Source organism: Vanellus vanellus, assembly GCF_965231255.1.
Source record: "Vanellus vanellus genome assembly, contig: HAP1_SCAFFOLD_47, whole genome shotgun sequence".
In the NCBI taxonomy this organism is placed as follows: domain Eukaryota; kingdom Metazoa; phylum Chordata; class Aves; order Charadriiformes; family Charadriidae; genus Vanellus; species Vanellus vanellus.
Window position 1 is genome coordinate 1496187 of NW_028127064.1, and position 22752 is coordinate 1518938.

The following is a 22752-nucleotide window of genomic DNA, read 5'->3' on the forward strand; positions in this document are numbered from 1 at the left end:
CTAATTGGAAGTCAGTGCATGAAGCCTGTACTGCAGAGGCATGGATCTAAAGATCAGAATTAGCCTTCAGTAAGTTGAAATGTCAGAGGAAAAGTTACTGTGCTCCTCAGACCAAGGAGCAGTCCAGCCTGTGGCTCAAATTAAGACAAAGAGTGTGGAATGACTCGCATGTCTCCGAATTGACTTTGTGATGTCTGACTGAGTATACAGCTAGAAACAAACATTCACCGTTGATGGTTCAGGTGCTGAAAGTAAGTAAGATTCTCATTTTATTCTGTCTGTTATGTTTAGGAGGAGCAGGTGGAAGCAGTATTGTCAGCTGCTGTCCAGACAGGTTCTGCAGAACTTCTGAGAGGATGCATTAAACGTTGGACATCTGAAGGTAATACTTCTTGCCTTCTTTTAAGGTGACGTATTTTTTGAGTTTGAAATTTTTGATTCATTTCTTTTTTGTTCTCTTTTTTTCTAAAGTTGCCAGAAGTTCTGCAGTAGCCCAATCTGGCAAGATCCTTCCTCGAATTGAAAGGAAGCGGGCTGTTGAGAGAGCCAAGCCTTACCGTTTGCCTTCATTGGTATTAAGAGAAGGTAACTTTTAGGAGAGGGAATATAGTGGACAACTCACTGTCACTTTGATTACACAAGGCTGATATGTTTCCCTTCTTGCTTTACAGACTCAAGACCAAAGCCATTATCAACAATAACGAAACAAGCTCATGTGGGAAATGTGTGTAAAAGAGAAAATTTCCTCAGTCACGTATTGGCCAATATCAGAAAATTCTGGGAAGGAAATGAGCAGAAACCCAGTTTCTCCCAACGCGATGGGTAAGCAGCCTTTTGTCACAGTCTTGAGCTACATGTGTGGAGAGAGAGAGAAAAATCCATTTGCATTATGTGAGTGTTTTGGAGGGAAGGTGCACCTGCACAAAACTTTGGCTTTTTTGCACGTACAATATAGAACACTTGAGAAACTGTCCTTCATAAGGAGTATTTAGAGAGAGAGTTCTGCTATGAAAATCTCACTTATGCAAATACATTTAGATATATGAATATATACACACACACATACATACCACATTGCCATTATGGTGAATGTGTTTACAGAATTTAAGATGGCTGACACAAAAACTTTGATTACCACTAAGGTACCGTTGTACAGATTTTGATAGACTTGCTCGTGGGATCGAATAGTAATCTTTTACCGCTTCCTGCCCAGTTGCTGCTTCGTTTCTGTCTTTTTTACATCAACTTAAGCAGAATTCTAATGAGCAGGAAAGAGGCTTGCGGTTGTCCGATGATTTTCCTACGGGTGGCACGGTCAAATAAACTTGAATTCTGGTATGTGTGGACTTCAGGGGAATGGGAGTCAGTTACATTTTCCTTGTAATTCTAGTCCTAGAGCTACAGAACCGCCAGCCACAACATCAACTCCCCGTGATGCAGAGTTGTGCGATGCGTTTGCTGGGACACCAATTACAAAATCTTCACAAAAATGTTCCAGGAATAGTGGATCTAGCATGAATTTTTCCAAAAGGTGTTGCTTCTCGTATGTGGATGGATGGATGTGTGTGTGTAGACTTTCTGTGTTTTCCAAGTGCTTGCATTCCGCTTTGTCTCTGTGAAAGAAAAGGTCAACTTGGGCACACAAGTGAGGGGAGAATGTGAAGTGGTGCCAGTGTTGCAATGTAGATGATATTTCTTCTGGCGTGAGACTGACCTGACTTGCGCAATTTGCAAGGGATTCCTCTCTCCTCAGTGGCAGTGGTTTGGGAAATTAAGCATGAGATGTACCAAAATACTTGAGAAACTAGAAGATGCCTGTAGCTTGTTCTTGGGCCTGATACATCACCTGAACAGGGAGGGTTCACCTGTATTTCTTGTTCCTGGAATGTTTTTGTTATGTGTCGTGTCAGATTTCTTGACCGCAGCGTGATTTTTTTCCCCCCATTTATTTATTACTTTTCATCTTTTAAATTGTGAATCTTCCAGATTGCTGGATTTGGTGGGCCGTCCCGTTCCTTCGTGTTCTCCCGTGCGGGCTTGTAGCTGGCAGTTCCCATGCAGACCACCTACTTCATCTGTGGCATCCAGCCCCTTTGGATCAAATATGTGTGGTCCCATCTCACACAAGAAATTCGCGGGAGCATCAGAGCTGAATGTACCTGAGACTCCTCCTGTGGTTAAGGTTTGTATTTTAAAAAAGCCAGCAACAACAACCGACCACACCAGACGCCGGTAAACTTGGTGTGAAATGAAACCACCAAAGAATTTAACGGAAACACTGTTGCGTTCACCTTGTGGAATATTTTCAGTGTGCGCGTGAGTATTGCATATACAGTCCTTTTGGAAGCAGCGCGTTAGGACCAGTCTTGAAGAGGGGAAGCTTAGCTCTAATTAAATTGCCGTGTGCCCATTGTCCCATAGCTTTGGGAAATACACTTCTTTATATTGCATGGAAGAAAGTGAGTTAACACTGGCATGTGGTCAGTACTCATTCAGGAAATCGCCTTGAGGAGAAGTGTATGGATTTCCCCAAGAATGTAGGCAGGAAGCAGCTGAAGTTGAAGGAAATATTCCTTTTCCGCAGGAAGAAATAACTGTTTCTAACAATTTTCCTAAAACTGAGGAAATTAATGTAAGTCAGCTATGTTCCCATTTTCGACAAAACAGAAAAACTCTTTGCAAATGGAGGACAGTCCTGTCTTACTGACAATTGGAAGGCACCCAAAACGGTCTCAGTTTCTTTAGCTGGTGAACGCAAGTTAAAGCCTCATTACATAAGGGCAGTTCTGTTTTTCTCCTATGCGTTTTGTGGACCTCTAACACCGAATAGAACCCGTCAAGACTGGGGCCTTTGAGGGCTGTAGTAGGAAAAACAAAAGTGCCTAAACTATTTTTTAAAATAACCATACATTCGTTTGGTTTGTTAGAACTTAAAAGTTTCTTAGTTGACTTAATAAAAGAAGTCGTTTAATTGTTAAAGACAACACAAAAAGTTGGGGAGTGCAGCTTTTCGATACTGGGGGCCGTTTACCAAATGACAAAATGCTGTGGGAACCAAACTCATTGTCGGAATGATTTAGGTGCTGAGATCATTTACTCTCTGTTCCTTATTAACATAAACAGAATTCCCCGTAATGAGTTAATTTCAGCATCGAGATACTTCAAGCTACTTAAAAGTCTTTTTTTTTTTTTCTTAAACTACATTTTTTACCATCTGAACTTTGTAAAATATGAATTTTGAAAGGTTGTTCACATGGACTGAAAATTAGAACTAGTGATTCTCCAGTTGTCCCAGGTTCTTCCCCATTGTTTTCACTTCTGCTGGCGCTGATGAGTTCTTCAGAAGACATCCACCATGAATCGTTAGTAACAGTTAGGAGTGAAATGCAAACTGAAGGGAAGGCGTACCACAAATAGATCGGTCTTAAGTAAGAGAAAGTGCTTTTCAGTGTCCCACATTTGAGATGAAGTTAAATGGGCAGTCACTTATTTAGCTGTCTCGGCTTTGGGATTTAGGATGACACTGTAGAGAAGAGGGTTACGGACTTGGGAATACGTAAATCCCTTATGGTGTAGACGGGAAATTTGTGATGGGAAGAAGGCAGCGGGTACATGAGACGGTCACAAAGCTTCTGCAGTCATTCGTGTGGCAGTACGGGGAAGGTTTTTCTGCTTTCGTTATAACTGTTTTGTCCTGATTTAGATGTAAACACCTGCTTTTGGCTCGTCTGCCTTCACTGAATTGAGGACAAAGTAGTCACTGCTCTCTTGTTTGTAGATTTGTAAGCATGAAAGGAAAGCTTATGGCAGACTAGTATGTCTTGAGTTTAGTTGTGAAGCATGGTGTGTTGCTATCATAGGATGCTTTGGCAACTTTGGACAAGGCAGGAGGCAAGAAAACGAGCCGGTTCTATGGAGACTGCTGCAGAGGGGCTTCTTCCTTCTGCCATCGTTGGCTAGCACGATAACGTAGAGGGCTGGGCAAAGGTGCTTACACAGGGGTTAAATTCTCTTGAGCATCGGAGTCACTGGAAATAAGTCACAGATACTACTTTTGTTCTCACCATAAAAGCCTGAGTATCTCACTCAGGATCGTCAGATCTGAGGATCTAGAAGGAAAGAAGAATTGCTCCGTACAGGGAACTAGAAAGCACGAGGTGGAGGTAGTTAAAATATACGTGTTGTCTCGTGTAATCCAAGTGATTCCTGAAAGCGCAGTGTCGAGATGCCGAATGTGATACCTGGCCAGTTTGGCGCAGTGTTGCGGTCACACCTCTCATGACTGAAACTTCAGACGTTGGGGACATTTTGCCCCGTTAGGTGCAGAGTCGGTCACTCCGTGTGGGTTAGTAATCGGTCCAGAAGGGACTGCAATGGGATGATTACTGGCAGTTGTGTATGCAGCTTGTATTGTAAAGCCGCTCACTTTGTCCACGAGTGGGGACAAATCGTTACTCGTGAAGAGGAACACCAGAAATGGAGCACTGAATGCTCTCTTCTATCCCTTCAACACATGAACTGTTATCTGTAGCAGAGAGTACCTTGTACGTGTCTTAACTTTTTACACCCAGTGGTGATCTGAAAGGAAAAGCAGCATTTCACTGTCCTCGGTTTCATCTAGCTCGACTTGAAGTTAGTCTGTTTGGTAATGAATATTGCCTTAACGGACCTTTTTTAACTTCAGGGGATTGAAGATAGTGCAGCACTGGGAGCATCTCTGTGTCAAGGAATGGGCCAGATTGACACTGCTCATGAGATAGAAACGGCAGTCACTCCCAGAAGAAGTGCAAGAAAACGGAAAAACCTTAAGGTACAATTTGCTGAAAATACAGTCAGGGATGAAGAGGCGCAGCCTAGTGACCAACCTCTCTTAGCTGGGGAAGCAGACCATCCTGGGCAGCTTCAGGATTTAGACCCGGACTTGTCTTCCCAACTTGTCTTTTTGCCCCCTCTTTTGAGGTCAAGGGAAAAAAATGTGTCTAGCATTTCCCGAATTGTGAAAGAACCAGTAAGCAAACCTCTGGTTGTCTCACGTTCTTGATTTTTGCTCTGTACCGCTTTTTCAAATCATACTTAGCAAGGCCTTGCCTTTTTCCTTGAAAGTATATCGAAAGAGAGCTTGAAATTAATCAGCTAAATGATTTGATTATTTTTTTCCTTCATGGAAACTAGCGACAAAAATCACCGTTGAATCTGTGTAAGTCAAGAATTAGGAAGCGTTGCTTTGCCTTTAACAAAAGGCAGAGTAGCTTTCTTTAAACTTACTTGGTGGGCTACCTCTTAATTGCAGACTTTCAGCTTGTAGGATGGTAGGAGAATTTGAGAGGGAAGGTTTGTTCTTGTGGAGAGAAACTGTCATGCTTTTGGGAATCACTCTGTCATGACTTCTTCATGAAAGAAACATTCATTTGTGTTCTGTAGAAGTGTAAGAACTTGTGCACGAGTAATGTTTTTGTTGCCTTGACACAGGAGCTTCCAACTCAAGAGGAGGAGGATACCAACTCCCGAGAGTCTGTAGGAAAGCCAAAACTCAAGAGAGGGAGAGCTGCAAAATCAAAAATGAAGCAAGCAAGCAAGTATGAAATTCTTTTTGAGCACTTATTTGCATTCCTTTGTCGTGCTAGCGATTCAGCTTTTAGCCACCGAACTGCCTCTTCCTCACTTGGCTCTACAGTTCTGCTCTGACTTTCTGAGCCTGTGCAGCTTGCTGGTCTGCTGGGCACCGTTTTCCCCACTTAGGGGTTTAGTTTTCTAATGGAAACAGAAGAGGAACGGGAGAGAAAAGGGCAAGTGGGCACTACTCTTTGCAACGATGGCGCACTCTTCTATCCGTCTGTCTGTCTATCTGCCTATCTAAGGTCTTATTCCACCTTATGAAACCACACTCTTATGGTCTTTAGTTCCCTATAGAATGCAGGAGAAGGTCAGACAATGAGTAAAGAGAACTGCTTGTTTCTGGCCATGTTGTCCGGTTCCCTCTGGAAAACCGTTTGAGGACGGTTGCCTCTTAAAACCTGGGAGGTGGGAGGGGCTCTAAAAGCTCCGGCGAATAGTGACTGAGAATGCTTGGGGCAGTCTGGCAAGGAATGACAGCAGAAGGAAGCTTCTTGATGTACCTTTTCTGCCTTGATCCTGTCTACAAAGAAGGCCATAAATAATTCCTTGGCATTGATTTTGTAACTCCACGGGGTTTCTTTTCCTCTACTAAATACTGTTGGTAATAAAAGAATCAATTTGATACTTTTCTGTCTTTGCAGAACCACAAGAAAAGAAGGTCCTTGGTCACCTCCCCCAGTGGAAACAAGATTCACCTCTCCTTTTGGAAGCACACTAGCTAGAGCGATGGATCGTTTGGCAAGAACATGCCCAGTGTGCATGTCCGCAGCCAACCAAGTAGTTTAATTCCCCTTCAGAACTTCCTCTTGTAGAAGACTGCTCTCAGGGTTGTTACTGCATTACATTTATTTCCTGCCATTTCTTCAGTTCTCACGTAACTGCCCCTAAATAGCTTTGTAGTTGATTTTAGAGGGGGTGGGGGGGAAGAAGCCACAGGTAGAAGCCAATCCATAGTTTCTCGTGAGTCGTTGCCTTTTAATTCTTATCCATAGTCTTGCTGTTAGAGAACAGGGTTTTTTTGGAGTTAGTTGGTCACCTCCACCAGTGTAAATCAAATTCATCTCTCCGTTTGGAAGTCCAGTGGATGGAACAAAAAGCAAACAGAAAGAAACCGCAGACATGGCAGAGAACACTCTGAAAGAACAAAACAAGACTGTCTCATTTTCCACAGCCACTTGTGCGCCAGAAGATGCTGTAACTGTTTTTTAAGTTTATAATGAACACCACTGTTTGTAAAGTCATCCAAATGGTGTGGATTAGGAGAAAAGAAAAAAATCGTCTAATTTGGAAGAGATCATTTATAGAAATGACTGTAAAATTTCATAAACAAATGGTCTTTGATCAGTAACTCCATATGGACTTTGATTTCCTCTGTCAATGCAGTTTTCTATTTTATATTAAGACTTCATTCATTTATGTAGTATGTAGATACAACTTATTTTAGGAATGTTAAATAAACATGTGTACTTCACAATATGCTTACTGCCTGATAGCTTTTTTAGGGAACAGTGGGTTGAACGGTCTGTATAGGTCAGAAATATTAATGTTGGTTTGCAGGAGTATTTGGAGCCCTCAAAAGTGAGGCCAACAGCTTTTTAAGCTTTTTAAAGTTTGCTTACAAGTCCTGTAACAAGTTGACATTTAAAACATCCAGGTTTATATTTTCTATGTGATGTTTGACCTTCTGCCACAAATAATTTGGCTCACAATGCAAAATGTTAATTCCTTACATTCACAGTTAAGCTGTACTGTACTGAAGTCAGAACGTAAACAATTGTATTTTAAGCTGTGCAATATTATTTGGTACTTGTCTTAAACTTTGGGAAAGCTGCTCTTCAGTTCCTAAAACTACATCACACCTCAGAGGTTTCCCTATTTTTTACAATTTGTTGTCAGCAAAAAATTGACTGTGTAGAGGGTGTGCTGCTTACAATAGCATATCAAATTTAAAGGGATACTGCCCACAGACTTTGGAATTTGAGTTCAAGAGTTGATTCTGATACAATATGTAGATGATTTACTAATTGCTGGAAAAACTCAAGAAAATGTTAGAACTGAAAGGATTAAGTTGCTAAATTTTCTAAGTCTCCAGGGCCTAAAGGTTTCAAGATCTAAATTACAGTTTACAGAAGAAGTAAAATATCTAGAGCACTGGCTTACAAAGGGGCATTAGAAATTAAATCCCGAAAGAGTAAAGGGAATCTTGTCTCTAACAATACCTACTAATAAAAGGCAAATAAGACAATTAGAATTGTTAGGGTACTGTCAACAATGGATAAAAGATTAGAGCAATAAAGTAAAATATTTATATGAACGAAATTAACTAAAAATGAACTAGTAAAGTAGACCTCTGAGGACAAGAGGCGTTGGGAAGAGATAAAAAGAAAATTGATAGAAGCACCTGTCCTCAACTTACCTGATATCCGTAAACCCTTTCAAATTTTCATCAATGTAGAAAATAGAACAACATATGGGGTTTTGACCCAGGGATGGGCAGGGCAGAGAAAACCTGTAGGATATTATTCTAAAATCTTAGATCCTGTAAGCCAGGGGTGGACCACTTGCCTGCAAGTGGTAGTGGCAACCGCATTATTGATAGAGGAGGTCGGAAAAGTCACCTTAGGAAGTGAACTGAAAGTATATACCCCCCATAACATCCGGGGAGTGTTGCAACAACGAGCTGATAAATGGCTTACTGACAGTCGGTTGTCGAAGTATGAGAGAATTCTGATTAACTCCCCTAGATTAGAAATGGAAATGACTTCCATTCAAAATCCGGCCCAATTTTTATACGGAGAGCCCAAAGAAAGACTACTGTCTCCAGTTAATAAATCTACAGACCAAAGTAAGAGAAGATTTAGAAGAAGAAGAACTAGATGAAAGAGAAAAATTCTTTGTGGATGGCTCCTCATGGGTAGTGGAAGGGAAACAAAAATCAGAATATGCCATCGTGGATAGGTACACTTTTCGAATAATACAGCGGCCACACTGGACTAATCAAGACACTGAACATAAAACTCATATGGTGGATCTGCGCACCAGAGTTGATCAAGAAATTAAAGAATCTGTTCCTCAAAACAGAATATAAATAAAATTAACCTATAACAGAGGAGGTGGGGGATGTCCAGTGGCTGGGTTACATTCATCAGGCGGTGCTGGGTGGCACGGCGGGAGCCTCCCTTGCTGTGCTGCGAGGCCGGGGCTCCCGGAGCGTGTTTCTGCTCCTGCTGCTTCACCTGCTGGAGCATTTCCCTCATCTTGCGCTGTGCAGTCTTGGGGAGGAGAGGGGAAAAGCAAGAGGTGGGGGTCAGGGCACCGCTTCTCCACCCCCCACCGAGCATCTCAACACTCGCAACTTCTCACTCCAGACAAGCTGTAACTAATTTCAAGTTTGGTTAGGGTTTTGGGTTTTTTTTTTGTTTGTTTGTTTTTTTAAATTGTGCTTCCTCCATCGCTCCTCAAGAGCACCTGAATTTTTGGGGGGGGCCGCCCTCCCTCTCAAGTGGACAGGAGACAAGGTTATGGAAGATGCACCCAGGTGCGATGTGCGTGGCTTTGCCAGCGCCGAAGATTCCATTCACACCCTGGGTGCTGCTCTGCACAGCATCCAAAACACCCATTATTAGCTCAAACAAGCCAATCTTTAATTTCAGCGCTCGCACAGCCTGGGTGAGCTGATGAAACACCTTCAGTGCCTCTTGGGGACACAGGGACCACCCAAAAGAAGAGCGGCGGGATGCTCGGGTGGTGCTGGGCTCAGCCACTCCGCGCCTTTCCTCGGTGGACAAAAGCAGCCGGGGAAGATCGGGTAAAGCCACTGCCAAACCATACCTGACTGGCAAAGAAATGCCCAATGATTTTAACGATGACCTCCTCGTTCTCATCTGGGGTTTGGTCTTGTGGCACAAGGACTTCCACACTGGTTAAGTTTTGCAGTTCATTCACCTGGAGCAAACCACAAGAGGGTTTTGTTGTGGAAGAGCCAAAATCCTCCACTGCCGGTGTCCCCACGGCACCAGGCACCCTGTGTGTCTCTCCCTTCCTTGGGACCAACGAGAACCACCACCAGGACATGGGGGCTGAGGGTCAAGACGTCGCTGAAACCACTGAGCACCCAGGATTTGTCCCCCTGGGGTGGGCAGGGGTGACGGCTGATGCCAAACTCTGTGTCCCCGGGGCAAAGAGAGGGGGGGGGCACCCATTCACACACACACCCCCCCCCCCTACTGTCTTGCCACCTTTGCCTATCATGCAGCTGGAGGCAAAGGAAGGCACCTTGATGTGGGTTTCAAGCTTCACTTCTTTTGGGTTAAAGAAGTTATCCTCTTTCAGCTTCCCAAATATTCACCCCTGGGCCTGGGGAGGACACGGACAGAAAGGAAAACCATCAGGCAGCGCCCGCTGTGCCTCTCCATCCCCAAAGCTGACAATGACCCCATGTCCAGCAGCATCAAAACCACGGTACCCTCTCTGGGAGGCCCCTCCGTCTCTGGAGGGCTTCTAGGGGGCCCCCCTCTGGCCTCTGTGAGGGCCTCTCCCCGAGGGCAAACAGGCCTCTTCCTCTCCTCCGGGCACTCCTCGGCCTCCCGGCGCCCGGCTCGGGGCTTTCGGAGAAGGGCCAGCGCCTCCCCCAGACACAGGAGGGCGGGGCGAGGCGGGACGGCGCCGGCCCGGCCCCACCGCAGGGCAGGGGCAGAGGCGGGCTGGGCGGCCCTCAACGGCTCCCTCAGGCAGAGCACAGACGGCAACGCGCCTGCGCATATCCACCCCCCCTCCCCCCCCCTTCAGCCTCCCCTCCAGCTCGTAGGGGCCGGGACTCGGCGGCGGCAGCCAATGGGGAGGCGGCGCTGGGCGCGCGGGTCGGCCGCACTTCCGCCGGGGGCCGGCCGGGGCCTGTGTAGCAATGGCTGCTGGGGGCCCTCGTCGCCGTCCTCGCCGCCCCCGGCCCCGCCGCCGCGCAAGAGGCCGCCCCTCCCAGGTCAGCGAGCCGCCCCGCCGCCTCAGGGCCGCCCCCAGGCATCGCCCCGGCACCCACTCCCCCCTCCGCCTCTCTCCCCCCCCCCGCCTGGGGCCTGCGGGACCCCCGGGGCCTCCTTGGCGGGAGCCCGCCCGGCGCCTCGGCCGGCTCTCCTCGGGCGGGAGCGGCGTTAGTTGCTCTGTGGGCTCGGGTGCAGGGTGGGGTCTTGCTCTGGGGTTCCCCTGGCTCTGGCTGCCCTCCCCTGGGCTGGGCTCGGCCCCTCTGCCCGCCCAGAGCCCCCCCTCCGGGGCGGTGGGGCTCGTGGTGGGCCCCCGGCAGCTCCGTGCCCCCCCCCGCCCTCTCCCAGCCCGGCATCCCCGTCCTTCCGGCCCTGTGCGGCGGCTGTGGCTCCTGCCGCTGTGGGCTCGCCCCGTGCCGCAGTCAGAGTTGTTCCCCTGTGATGCTGAGATGACTGTGGCTTCCAGATGTTCCCCCCAAATCCGTGGGCAAAGCCACCCCCTCGTTGGCTTTCTGTCTGCACAGCGGGGGCTTGAAAAGGAAAAAAGAGGGGGTGGAGACTTGGAGTGGTGAAGGAGCGGGGAGCAGCTTATTACAACTTCCCAAGAGAGAATTCCTCTTTTCTCGCCATCAAGCTGATTCTAAACCTCCAAGTGGCTGGTAAGGTAAAAAAGGACAAAACAATGCTCTCCAGGTGCTGGGTGCTCTGGTAAAGCTGGAGAAAGCGGCATTTCTGTTCACAGACAGTTGCCGTAACCGCAGTCAGGTATTGAAACTGCGCTTCTCTCAGGACGTAGCCTTGAGCCTGGAGAGCAGCTCAGAAGGAGTTAGCTCCTGCTAACAATTGAGCAGGAGGATACAAAGATTTTGCCTTTTGAAGTATCAAATATGCTGAGTAAGAATGCATTTTTATGGGAAGATATTTCCCTCTAATGCCTACCCCCCAATATTTTCTGCCTGACTTTTAATAGCATAGTAATAGCCAATACTCTTGATGTTGTATGAAAGGTGCTTTTAGGGACTTCTTTGTGCTCCTGATACAGAGAGAAGGTAGTCCAGAAGCAATGATATCAGCAGGGTTTCAGGGCATAACAGTTTAAAAGAAATTCCTTTGTGTAAGAAAGACCAAAGAATTCTTCAAAGAATCCTTGGAGTCTGTCATGACATTTTGGGGGGGCAAATAGAAGAAAAAAAAAAAAAAAAACAAATAGAGGAAAACCCACCTAGGAGCAACCTTTGTGCTCCATTCCCAAAGGAAAAATTTTTACTAGATGTTATCATTGTTATCAACTGATATAATACTTGGACTTATGCTTAGTAAGAAAGGGTGCAGCAAAGAATTATTTCAAGAACTCATTGACGAGCACTGATTTAGCAGTAAGTGATTGAAGTGGGTGTATGCAGTTGTTGCTTTCCCACCTTTTATTTCCTGTCCTACTTAGACTTTTCTTTGCAACTCGGTGTAGTGATTTATGAACTTAGATGGCGTAGTAATCTCTGGTGTGCTGCTTTCCCCGAGGAAAGAGGAAAACTTTACATATGAACTTAAGTTTTTGGCGATAGGAACAAATGTAAAATGTTAGGGAGCATTAACCGAACGAGAAAAAGAGGCTTAATGTGCTCCAGCGGGATAATTAGCTCTCTGAGAGCGGTCGTTGGCTGGGAGAGGTTGGGGGGTGTTGAGGAGGGGTGCAGTTAGGCGTGTGTGTGCCTGAGATGATCCCAGGGGCGCTTGGAGGGGGAGACCTTCGGGATAGGAAAAGTAACTTTGGAAGTTTGGGCCCTGTGAAGGGAAGTCAGCCTCTTGGGAGCTTCCCTAGGGTTGCAAAACGCTGTTGTGTGTGTTCGTTCCTCAGCGTTTGGATACCTGTGGACGATGGTGACGAGAGTCTGCCGAAAAAGAAAACATCAGGTATTGCACATTACAGAAGTATTGAATATGCCTGATTTTTCTGAGGTTTTGTGTCCCTTCGAAAAGTCTGACTTTTGTGCTCTGGCATTGTTCCTGAAACAGTGGCTTTTCAAGCTGTTCTTTCCTTGTGGCTATCTATCCCTATAGCCAATGGCTTGAGGGTGTATGGTGGGGCTTAGCCCTCTGTATGACGTTATCTGCGGTGACTGTGGCAGGACACAATACTTTTACTGCCAGCAGGAGATAGCCCAGGTCTCTGGCGGTGAGCCCGCGCGTGTCAGCAGAAAGAGTATTTTAAATCAAAGCTGTGTGCTCCCTCCTGGCTGTATTCGCAATGTAACTCTGTTGGTTTTCTATCATGTTCTTATATGGCCTGTCTTTGGTTTTTAGATTATTCCATCTCTGAACAGAAAGAGAAAGTTTCTGCTGTGCTGCAGTTGCCGACCAAGGCAACCAAACGCCCGGCGGCCTCCGTCAGCAAAGATGCTCCATTCACAGAGTCTGCGGAAGAGGTTAGCGAGGGGTTTGAAATATTAGGGTCTGTGCAAGGTGCGAGAGCAAGCAGCTCTCCCTAATGCATCTTGAGGTTGAGCCTGCTCTGAGCCTGTACAGCTGTAGGTGGTTCTTTTCCATTTCTAGCAGGCAGCTCTAATGTGGGCTGGGTTTGCCTTACTCAAGTCTGCGTTATTCTCTTTCTCGAGTTTGTGGTTAAGGAATCAAAATACACTACCTGGCAAGAAAAACTGCATACTTCCTGTGGATAAACCTCTTTCTGCTCATTAGCCACCAGCCCAGGAGAGGATTCCTGTAAGACTTTGGCTCTGTAAAAATGAGCCACCGACTGCTTGACTCCCTAGTTTGGTTCAAAGGTGTAGTGCTATTTTTCTTATTGCCCCATGGGATAAGAGGGCTAAGAGACTGTCGGGCTCTAATTCTTCATTCCTGAGAGCGTCATTAACTCTGATTTGTACAAAATATATTTTTCAAGGGCTGAACTATCACACTTTAGGAGCTGACTGAGTGATTACTGAGTGACAAGCTTGTATTCTTTTAATCGCTTCACGTATGAGAGCCTGTATTAAAAAATTAAAGCATACCTGTTAAAGGTCCTGCAAAGATTTGCATTCTTCTGCAGTGTGAACCAGCGTGTCATGGTCCCCAAGTCATAGCAGAGCTGACTAAGTCTCAGGAAGTGTGTTTGCTTGGATTCACATTCAAGTTATACTCACGTTGGTACTTTTTTTTGTTTTCTTTTAAGCCTCGGTCCACTTCTTTTGAGCCTTCAACTAAAAGACCACGATTTTCGTCGCTCGATGTATCAATGCTGCAAATCATTAAGGCTGACATCAAGTTATACTACTTGTTTCATTTTCACCCTACCTTGTGTACTGTCCAAGCCTACCCCTAGGGTTCTGTACGGATTATTGCAGGCACAGGACGAGGCAGCATCTGGGAAGACTTGAGCGTGACCTCTGTTTCTTACCTGCATCCTTGCATTGCTTCTGGAGTGGGGCCGGGCGTTTATCTTGTCATCTCAGTGCCAGAGCTGCCTTGGATGCAGTCCTTCCGTTCTGATCCGTCCACTGTTAGCTTGCCAGAAGTAGATTGTTTTCAAGGCTCCTTTTAGGTAGTAGATCCCAAGAAGCCTTTTGTATTTCAGGTTTTTGACTGGCAATACCTTGTGCGCACAACTTGCTGTAGCTGCCAGTGTGAAAACCCAAAAATGTCCTCAAGTGACATAACACAAATAATACGATGATGTGAGAGAGAAAATGAGAATTTATCTTTGGTGAAGCTCGTTACTGTAAACTCATGAACCTCTTCAGTTTCCTTTGAGAGTTACTGATACCTTATGCTGTTCTCTCGTAGCTCAAATGCCGTGTGGAACCCATGCTCACCTGACGAAGGAAACACTATCCCGTCCTCACAAGAGAATTCCACGTCTGAGGTAAAAATCTTTCCGTTTTCTTTGACTTCTTCCCCGAAAGGTTTACTGCCTATGGTAAGGGAGGTCTCCAGCTGCTTCCTCCCCGAAGAACCAATTTTAAACTTCTTCTTTAAACCCAGCTACTTAATTGGTGCAGGAGACTAGCTAGAGATTAAAGGTCTGCGGTAAGAGGAAGTGTTGAACTTGAGAGGAGGCTGAGGACACAATCGACAGTGTATCTTCAAGGCAGTTGTTGTGATTTTCACTTTTACTTCTCTGTACTTCCCCATTAGCCAGTTGAAGACAGCAGGTCTTCATCTGAAAGTCACGAACATCTCGTGTCTGTCTCCATCGTCATCGGTGTACGTGCTTGACAAAGTAGTTGGTGGTGGAGGTGCATATTTAAATGTTCTCTGGATACGATTTCTTTTGCCGTTGATGTTTTCAGCACAAGCCGGAACGGCAAACAGAGCATCAAAGCTGCTCCAGACAGCTTCTTACCACTGAGGCCGCCCACTAAGGAGCACGCTGCGCCAGAATCCGCCACTTCAGATGAAAATCCATACCATGAAAATGATACAGAAAACATTTTCTCATGTAATTTTGGGTGCACTGAGTTTAAGTGCACCGCATTTGAGAGCGGGTCAAGACTCTGCTTTCGGCGTCTAATCTCCCAGTCGTTGCTTATTGTGGTTTGGCTCATATTTTGGAGCAGATCTGGAGCATGAGAAAGAGATTCCTTTCAGAGGAAGCTAAACTAGAGAAGGTTCCTGGGGAACGGGTCTAATGCACTCCAACTGCTACAGAGCATATAGTCCCTGAGGTCAGAGCAGGGCGGGTCTGAAGTAAAATGTCCCAGCAGTATGGATGTTGTGGACATTGCCATTCTCACTGTCAGCATGATCTTTAACAAATAGATTGAGCAGAATTGGTCAAGGCTGGTTGAAATGAACTCTGTCTTGTCCCACAGAGTAAAGTGGCCTCCTCAGGTTGATGCAGATATTTGTCGGATGTGCAAAGAATATTTTTTTCTTTCTAAAGAAAAACCCTAAAAGCCACCGTGAATTGGTACGCACTGATAACAAATGCCCCACATATAAAAATTGTGATTCTCCTCTGTTGTTTTTTTCCTGCCCCAAAGCGTTCAAGCCTCCTCCAAGGAACCAGTGATGACTGTGAGTCACGTAGAAGAACCAAAACACAGAGGAGATGTCTGTCCACGTCCAACACTAAGGACCGGTGAGTATCCCCATGGTTCCAATCCGTTCCACTTTGTAGGTAGACTTCAAATCGGAACAGGGCATTTCCTATACACTGGCAGATGATGTTCAAAGTGCTTGCCAGAATTCAAACCTCCTGACCATACAGTCATCATTAAAAGTTTTGGGGTTTTTTATTTATCACCCAGAAATTGAGAGCTGTGTCTTTCTGATGGTGATTGAAAGTCGACTTCTTGTTTTCTTACTACTGCTTCTCTGTGCAGGTGTTGAATGTATAGATGTTTGCTGCCCGCAGTGGTCGCAGAGAGGTGATACGATCAGGTAGAGTCTCTTTTAATGATGGTTCTTGTTTCTTTTGGCTCTGCGTGAGTGTGTCTCTCAGCCGCTGGTAGAGTCCCGAAGATGACCAATGGTATTTGATCGTCTCAGTGCTGTGAAAGAGGAGTAGCTAGCTTGCGGCTCCGGAATTGCTCGCAAGCCAGGTGCATCTCCAACACAGCTCCCATGCGAGAGCCGTGCTGCGTGACAAAGAGGGTTGTGCTGGTGTGGTGTTTGCTGTGGGAAGAAAGCCAGTAAGGGTGCGAGTGGTGGCCGTACCAAGTTGTCCTTGGATTTGCAGAATCCGTTTTGGTTTGTGAGTCGTTCTGCCGAGCCATCAACGAGCTGACATTTCATTTCTTTCACTTGGAAACTCGCATCCTGAGCATAAGGATGAGAGAGCTTGTAAAGCCTGGTGGGACTTGAGGCAGTTTTTGGGACTTAGAGGATGCGTGGGGTTTGACTAGGAGGGGGAAAAAGGCAGCGTGCGGTTGGGTTTGAGAGGCCAGTGGCCTCATTGGTGTTGGCTGTCTGAGCTGGCAGGACTGTGAATTCTGAGGGCTTTGTGGTGTTGAGGGAAATGGGTTTTGGGGGCAGTAGGTGCAGCTATTGCAGATTTTGTACGGCAGTAAGATGCACGCATCTTTCTGCAGTGACCTGCCCTTACATGAGAGAGGAGAAAGCGTAGATGGGAGCAGAGAGAGGTTCAGTTGCGGCAGTCCTGTTTTGTAGCTAATTCCGTCCTTGTTCTTCTCCCTGCTTTAAACACTAGCGCTATATTTAGCTGTGCGGCACTGTTGTGTGCTTAAAGTGTCAGTGGTTCCCCTAAGCTGGAGGGGAGAGATGGAGAGAAAATAACTCATGCGTTCAAGTAAAAGGGACATTTTCTTGCCTTTTTTTTTTCGGATTTAGCTACTAACTGAAACGATTTGACAAAGCTTGTGATATCTCCTCTTACCATGCTGGACTGAAAGCCGTTAAAGCACAATGAGCGTAGAATACCGTGAGAGTCTGGTGTAGGTCTCCCTCCTGAAAAAAAGGGGTCTTTTGGTGACAATGCGAATTTGTGTTTTTGAAGCAGGGACATATATCTGGACAACTTCAATGTCTGTGTATTTGTTTGCTCTTCAGAGTCTGCGTGGATTGAATGACAATCCTCTCCAAATGGGGATAGTCACTCTCTTGACTGGCCTGTAGAAGGCAAGTAAACAGTGTGCTGATCTTAGTTTCCCGAAGCTCACTCTGTTTGGATGCAAGTCTAGTTGCAGATGTTCCTGTTACACCTTGCAGTAGAACACCCAGCGTGCAGTGTTTATCAGCAGTAGATCACAAAGCACTCGATAGAGGAAGTGCTGGTTGCTTCCCTGTTTTCCAAATAATGCAACTGATAAAGAGAAAGAAAAGGAGTCTTGTACAAGTAGATGAAAAAAAAAAATAATTCCAGAGCTCCCAGCTCTTCATTCTATCCCAGTCTTGCTGCTAAGAAAGAACAGTTCTGGAAGTTGAGGCGATATTGTCACATGTTGATGTGCGCAACCGGGGCTGTAGTCAGAATAAGCCTTGAAAAAGCCTTTCTTGTCCAGAAGGTGAATTCCTGAGAATTCCATGGGACAGGACGGTTACACAGCTCACTTCTCTCTCTCCCTCTCCTGGCAGGTACTGCACACCAGAAGAAAACTCTCAGGAAGAGGAAGGAGCAGTGAAACAAACCATCGCAGGGGTAAGCTTGTGTTACTCACAAGGAAAATAGAGCTATTTGTGATCAGAAACTTCAGCACTCTCCACTTCACATGACTTACTCAACAATATCTGTATTTGCCCAGGTTGTTTTTTTCCCAGGAAAGTGGGAGCATTATTTGATGAGTAGCGCTGTTGCAAAGTGTTTTACGCTGCCGTTAATTTTGTTTCTGGACTATTAGGAGCACGCTACACTATACCGTTTTGATTCTTCCCCTTTCATGTGTTGGGTATAGCCTCAAAATCTTTAGCGCACAGCCTTAGTTGACCTGCAAAGCTGGACTGGGGTGTCTTTAGTCTTATCTTGTTTGCTGGGATGGGAAGTACATCTCTTTGACTTTCACCTCTGGTCAGGATTGAGGTCAAAAATAAAATTTTAATAATGGAAATCAGAAATAGTAATCTCGCTCTCAACTTGATACCTACACGTGGAGGCTTTGCTGGGGTTCTTAACGCTAGCCCAAGCCAAACGAGCTTTCTGCCTCTCTTGCCTCTGAGTGCAGCACTCCATGGGTGCACAGTTGGAATGCAGTCGTCAATAAAAAGTAACTCTGGGGTTTGCTGGTTGGATGTGTATACAAAAACCCTTCCAGTTCCCTATATAAGCAAGATTTTCTGTCCTATCCCCGAGCAAACAAATCTGTGCTTGATTGCTAGCTTAACGTCCGTTTGTCTAACAGAGGCAGCATGGCACTGAAATCTCAGAAGATGCGTTATTCCGAGGACACCCAACACATGTGCAGTCCAAAAAGTCAGCCAGCCTCAATGTGGAAGGAAAGAAAGTGCCAAGCTTGGGAAAAACAGCGGAACGCTTTCCTCCGCTCACAGAGGTACCGTAGCCAACAGTTTGTTACACAAAACAGAAGGTTGCAACAGAGCTGCAGGGAACTCCTCTTATTCTAGGTGGTTCTTGAGGCTTTTTGAAATCTGAAGAACTTGCATTGAACCTGTTAGCGAGTGTCTGCGGCTGTGACTTCACAGTGCGAGGGTCAGCACTAAAGCTGGTTTGAAGGATTTCGTGTGCTCCAGCGCTCCTTCAGTTGTGCTGACCTGAGGGTTTGTGGGCCTTCTGTTACCAGGACAAAAAATGAGTCCAGGTTGAACACCAGTCTCCAGAGCAGTGCTTACTCGACTCATCCAGTTATATTGGATGTGCCTCTTGTCCTACCATGGTGATAGAACCTGAAAGATCAGCTTGCTGATCCATGGTGCCGACCACCAGGGAGTGGGAGTTCAGTTTCCCCTGCTTGTATGAATTTCGGCTGCTTTTATTCTTCAGAGTTGCAGTCTAATTGAGCTCCCCCCGCCTTTTCCTGCCTGTTGAGGATAGACTTGGAAAGGGCGAGCAAATGCAGAGTTTACAAAGTCTGCGGAGTTGATGCTGGGTACAAGGGAAACCGGGTGTTTTTCTTATTTTGCTCACCCAGATTCAAGCAAGAAGAAGATGCTATTGGAGATCAGAGTATTTTATACTACCAGACATACTGATTTATTTGCATTCATTAAGCAGACTTAGATGGGAACGTGCAAATTGCAACCAGTTGCGTGTACAACCTGGACTCCCCATTGCCTGACTCCAGTGTAGCTGCCTCAGTTTCCCCCTTTGCCGTTCCCTTTGAAGTCCCCCACCTTCACATTCTTTCAGGCTCCTGACTTAGCTGCCTCAGTACGGAGGATGCCCGCTGGGGTTGGCTTAAACCTGGGTATTGCGAGGGCCGCAGCAGCACGTGGGAAAGGGGTTTGCCAGACTTGTGTTCCATTTTCAGCTGCTTTAGCGTGTTTGCTGAGTTTACGGGTTTTATCCCAACGTCCTTGGTGAAAAGAAATGGCAGCAAGCCTGGGCTCTAAAGTTCAAAGTTGGGATGCTGAAACCAAGCAAGCAAGGCAAAAGCGCTATCGCTCACTGAGCCAAGAAACTGTCAAAGGCAGTTGCTCTGTCACCTGAGCTGAATTTACAGGCCGTGTTTCAGTGGAAAGCTGCCCCCAGGTCAGCGTGCTCCGTGCTCTGTTTCACAAGTCCTTCCCCATTGAATTGTTCCTTTCAGGCCATGGAGAGAGAGGTCAGTGCCGCATTTGGCAGAGGTGAGCCAGATGAGATCATGAGCAGTGCCTTCAAACTAAAGGTCACTCGTGAGGACATCCGCACGCTCAGGAACCTTTGCTGGCTAAATGATGAGGTAAAACCAGCTGCAGCACAGGGACAGTCTCATTCAGCCTTTATTGAAAAATACCCCTCCGCCGTGTACAGAAGTCTCATCAACGTTCTTTGACGACCTCCGCTGCAGAGCCTAGAAATATCTGTACAGTTCTTACTTGAGGTATTGAAGGGTCGAGTGTTTCTGGAAGTTCCTTTACTTCTTGTATGACGCAGCTTCCAGGATTTAGTTCATGTTATTGGCGTGGGGGGCAGGTGTTTTGATCAAACTGCCGATGTAACCCCGTGTGAAATTCTGGGAACAAAAGCTGACAGCTGAGGCTGGAGTTCTCTCCGCTGCGTGCTTAAGGGTGGCCAGAAAAGAGGTGGTGCTGTATTTTTCGTTGGGAAAGCCAGCGTCTTATTTTCACACCTCATGGTTACTCTTTATGGTACAGGTCGTTAATTTCTACATGGGTCTGCTGATGGAAAGAGGCAAGAAGGAAGGGTATCCAGCGGTCTACGCTTTCAGTACCTTCTTTTATCCCAAACTAACATCGGGGGGCTATGAAGCAGTCAGGAGGTGGACCAGGAGTGTGGATGTCTTCAAGCAGGACATCATCTTCATGCCTGTGAACTTGTGAGCGCACTGGACACTAGCTGTGAGTTCCACGGGCTTTTTCTCTGGAGTTGGATGGGGAGAAAAAACTGGCAAGAGAAGTCATTTAGGTGTTGGTGGGTGTGCGGCACAAGGTTGTGCTTTGTCTCACAGTCACCTTTTAATAACAGGTCATAGATGTCAGAAAGAAGACCATCACATACTTGAACTCACTGGCACAGAAAGGGGATGAAATTTGTCAGACTTTGCTGTAAGTAACCGCTCCGTCACTGCTTTTATGGTGTGAATGAGGAGAGGGTTTTTAGATTTAGTCCCTGTAAGGCGACTGCAAGTTTTCACATGGCTTGTAGATAACCAACCAGGAATCCTGGAGTTGCTTGCTGCGAGTTGTCTGGCATTGACTGCTTATCTGGTGTCACAGCGTCCCCTCCACCCAGGGTCTGGGGTGCCTGGATTCTGCCACCTTCCCGTGATAGGCACAGCCAAATACGCCATAGCCCCGTGGCACACGTGTGCCGACTTTGTTAGTCGGAGCCCAGGGTGTGGGATCAAGGCACCCGGTGGAATTATGGCATTACGGTTCCCTGCTTGGTTTGTCTCTTGGTCCTCTGATAACATGTGATTTGGGGTTTTTTGACCTCTCCGAAGCAATGAACTTAGGTTTGTGTGGAAGTCTCTGTTGGAATTGTTGGCCTCATTCTTGACCATTAGCTCACAGCCTCTCCCCATGTTTGTAAGTTTCAGATTGGGATTTTTCCTCCCAAATCAGCCTTAAATCAGCTGCTGTGAGGATCCTCTGACATTTTCCCGTCCTGCCGTCCATCTTCCTGTGATCCTTCAGCCGTTTTATTTTGTTGTTGGCCTAAATTACAGAGATGAAAAGGGATTTCTGTTTTTCCCTTTTGTTTTAACCAGCCAATGCCTGCAAAAAGCCGGGAAAAAAGAAACCTGGAGCTGAATGTTTCAGAGTGGACTCTTCACAGCATGGAGCCACGTGTACGTGAGCACCACTTGGGTTTGAAATGGGAACTGTAAGTGCTTCTTTGGGGCCCAGATCCTGGCACGTGACAAAGCAAAGGGTTGAGCTGATGTTTCTCGAGGAGTTAATAGTAAAAAGCGGTCCCTACAGACTGGATTTAAGAAAGGTCACTTGAGAAAGACGCCGTGCGAACCTCGAGAGGCCTCGCAGGGAGGAGGGCTGCTGCCCCTTCTGGGCCTGCCAAGAATTTGGGTTGTAGTGTCCGAGTCCGGGAGGCAGAGGGGAGGGATGGTGAGCAGTGAATTGGGTCTGTTCCTCGTGGGCGGGAGTGGGTATTCGGGATTACGCAAGTAGGGTCAGGAGTGTGCGGTGAGCGCAGTGTCGGTGTGGGTAATGTGCGCTACTTCCGAGTTGCTTTTCTTTTGATACAGAGGGAAATCTTCCATCTTCTTTGCATTCCTTAGGAGATCCCTCAGCAGCTGAACGGAAGCGACTGCGGCGTCTTTATGTGCAAATACGCAGATTACATCTCCAGAGAGAAACCGTTCAACTTTACCCAGGTGAGTGAAGGTCATAAACCCCTCCAGCCCCTTTCGCGCAGGGACAGGAGCCAGGGAGGTTACGCAGCAGCTCTTAATTGTGTCTGGGGCAGGGACTGAGGTTTTGTGCCCCGTTTCGGTGCGTAGTTGCTGGGGTCAGAACTTCCAAGTGGCCTGGGCAGGGCAGAGCTGTGGTTCTCCATCCCCGCCTTTGGGAGCTGCTGCCGGTGAGATTCCTCTTGGGCAAGATACTGCCGCTGCTTATTTTTATTTTATACCGGTCTTTTGTTAGCGTGCTTGTAAGCTGTCGCGCGGTCAAGTCAATCTGGTTTTGTTGGGTTGTCGTGTCACCCTCTTAGGAGCCGCGTGGGGTGTTGTACCCAAATGGCTGACAGTTCCTAAAGGGAACATCCTATTAAGGACTCCGCTGGGCGTTTATGCGTGTTTTCCGCCTCTTTCTGCCGTGATGTCGTTATTTAATGGATTTCTCTTCTCTTTTCAGACTCACATGCCATACTTCCGCAAGAAGATGGTGTGGGAGATAATCCATCAACAGCTGCTGTGACACGTGGACAATTAGAGTTCATATTTTAGTCACTTTTCTTAGACCTTTAGTTACATTTCTTAGATCTTAGTTACATTTCTTAGAGCTTTAGTTACATTTCTTAGAGCTTTAGTTACATTTCTTAGAGCTTTAGTTACATTTCTTAGAGCTTTAGTTACATTTCTTAGAGCTTTAGTTACATTTCTTAGGCAAATTTTCCTCTTTAGGTTAT

General features: G+C 46.4%; 1 pseudogene across 1 annotated transcript in view; it reads left to right on the forward strand.

Moving 5' to 3' along the window:
- Positions 1-22541, forward strand: part of LOC309685553 (sentrin-specific protease 2-like) — a 53957-nt pseudogene extending 31416 nt beyond the window's left edge. Inside the window, exons 2-8 of the transcript in view lie at positions 18449-18535; positions 19751-19882; positions 20298-20501; positions 20629-20708; positions 21374-21454; positions 21902-21997; positions 22479-22541. The product of the transcript in view is annotated as a sentrin-specific protease 2-like (transcript). The remainder of the gene's footprint in view (positions 1-18448; positions 18536-19750; positions 19883-20297; positions 20502-20628; positions 20709-21373; positions 21455-21901; positions 21998-22478) is intronic.
- Positions 22542-22752: the final 211 nt, after the last annotated feature.